Source organism: Dipodomys spectabilis, unplaced genomic scaffold (genome assembly GCF_019054845.1).
Source record: "Dipodomys spectabilis isolate Male_0828 unplaced genomic scaffold, ASM1905484v1 ptg000301l, whole genome shotgun sequence".
Lineage (NCBI taxonomy): Eukaryota > Metazoa > Chordata > Mammalia > Rodentia > Heteromyidae > Dipodomys > Dipodomys spectabilis.
This window is the reverse complement of record NW_024870978.1, coordinates 9,664,798-9,667,391: the sequence shown is the minus strand read 5'-3', so window position 1 is coordinate 9,667,391 and position 2,594 is coordinate 9,664,798. Positions and strand designations below refer to the sequence as shown.

The 2,594-nt window shown below is 37.3% G+C and overlaps 1 non-coding gene across 1 annotated transcript; it reads left to right on the top strand.

Annotated features, from left to right (window-relative positions):
• The first annotated feature begins 556 nt into the window (after positions 1-556).
• Positions 557-663, top strand: LOC122127525. The gene has a single exon (XR_006151192.1). It is a non-coding gene; the product is annotated as a U6 spliceosomal RNA (small nuclear RNA).
• Positions 664-2,594: the final 1,931 nt, after the last annotated feature.

The following is a 2,594-nucleotide window of genomic DNA, read 5'->3' as shown; positions in this document are numbered from 1 at the left end:
AGTTTGTTTGAACAGGCAGAAAAATGCTCTGCTTTACCCAGGATTTTGTGATCCTCCTCCCAGATTAGTTCAATGGAAGGGAGATATGCATTGAGTATCACAAAAGAGGGAGATGGCTTTTTCCTCAAGTTTGGAGATGCTGTGATGAGGCTAGGTTCTGGGTAGAGTTGAGGACTTTCAGCAAACATTAGCTTTTCCCGGGGGCTAGTTTGTGAGAAACTCCCAGAGCCCAGCCTGGAGCCACTCTCCGGGATAATTTTTACTGAATTTCAATTGATTGTCAAGGCTGCTAAAGGGAGGGGAAGCCTCTGGCTCTGATTACCCAGTGAAGAAAGCCACTCCTATGGCTGGCGCCCGAGCTGGGTGACTTTTCTCTGGGTGGAGCTGAGTCTGGCAGGTCAGCTTAGGTTCTTGTGACCTGCTAAATGACTCCAGTTTTCTTCCAAAGCTTAAGTTGGAGCTAGCAGCTCCATCGAGCATTGTCAGTATCCAAGGTGGAGATCTCCAGTACTGGAGGGTGAGAGAAGGCCTTCCCTCCTTTGCTCCCTAAGAAGCAGTGAGGAAGCATCATATACACTAAATTTGGAATGATACCGAGAAGATTAACATGGCCCCTGCTTAAGGATGACAGGCAAACTCCTGTCATTCCATCGCCTAATTTGTTAGGAAATGGAAAGGCTTCAGAAATAGATTATGAAGTGTAGTAAGCCAAGTCCAAATAAACATAGGTCCCATGGTTTCCCTAATTTTCAATAACTAATATATGTCTGGGATAAGCAGAAAAGGTCAAAAGCTATGAGCATATGACCAGATAAGATTATGTTAAGGGAAATGAACCGAAGTTAGTGACACAAGTGGTTTTTTCTTTCTTGCTATTGTTTCTCACATACTTATAACATACAGTGTGTTTTTTTTTTTGTTTTTTTTTTTTTTGCTTCTTTATATGTTCCGACCCCATGTTATAACACCTGTTTTCACTGTATTTGAAGTTGGTGCGCCTACATCTTGTCTATAGTCTCTTCTAATTTGTGGATGGGAAGAAGAAAAAGAAAATGCTTAAATAGGGATACAGGTTCACTGATTGTAACAATGAGATGCACAAGACACTATGTTGTAAAATAAACTTTACAATTGAGGCAGGGGAAGGGAGGAGGTGAGTGGACTTGTGGAGGTGGAAGGGAAGGGATAGTAGGGGAATAATAAAGGAGGAGTTAACAATGCTTGTTAGGAAATGTACTCATTGCCTTGCTCGTGTAACTGTGACCCTTCTGTACAGCATTTTTGCAATGAAAACATATAAAAATGTTCTGAGATAGAAGAGTTTATTTCCTTTATTTCACTCATAATATCGTTAAGAAATTAATGAAAAACACTGATATGAAGGTATTTTGAACAAATTTTGAATAAAGTGTGCCCACACACTTGCATGTGTGTTGGCATGCTCAGAGCTTGAAATCAGGGCTTCAAGGTCTTGCTATTACTTTTCGCTCTATTAGTGAGCTACTAAATGAGCTACATCTCCATTCCTGGCCCTTTGCTAGTTCATTAAAATTTTTGAAAAATAATCTTATGAATTTATTTTGCCCTGATAGGCATCCAAATGTTATCCACAGATCTTAGGCTCCTGAGTAGTTATCCCCAGTAGTAGGATTACAGGCCTTATAAACCAGCAAAAGGCTTTCAGAATAATGTATAAAGTAGAAGAAAATTTACTTCACAGGGGCCTGTTTTATCATCTCCTACTTTTAAAACATTTTGGATTGATTATATGTGAATTTATTTCGTTTTGGAATTGTTAAAAGACAGTAAGTGTTGATATTTAAAAGTTTTAGTACATTTTAAAAAGGATACTGGAACTGTGGGACAGAAGAAATATGCTTCTCTTTGTACCTCAATTTATAAGCTCAGTTCTGTGCATGATAACCCAATGTCACCAAGACATTGTATACTATTATTTCTTGGACAATATGAATATTGAATTGAGAGTGTCATAGAATGAAGAGATTTTATCTACCGTTTGTGTATTGCTGAAAGACTTTTGGAAACTTTGACTCATTTTCTTCCTCACTCACTGTGTCTTTGGGCCATACACTTACTGCCTTTAATTACAATTTTTTCCAACACTAAAATGGTAATAACATTAGCATTATAGCAAATGTTATCTTAAGAATTAAAGGAAATAACACTTGCGAAATACTTAATATAAACTTGTATGGATGAGTTTGAGTTTAGCCAGCAGTCTTTTTTAAATACTAAATAAAATGTGATAAGTAGTACAGAAACCATTACATGTAGTGAGCAACCAGAACTAATATCTATTGACCATGCTCTGCTTCCAAGCAAGCCAGTTGGATAACTTCTCATGCTGTAAATCAAACTGGTTATCTTATGTCTTGTTAGAGTAAAAATACCAGAGACAGAACGATGAAGTTATCTTGTAGACTGAGATGAAATCCATACGAAAATGTGTAAAACTGATAAAACATAAAAGTATCTGACCAGTATAATGTGTTTTACAACTTTTAAGTTACATCACAAAGATAAAGAAGACCTAGAAGAATGAATTCTTTTTCTGTTGTCCTATCATAGGTCCT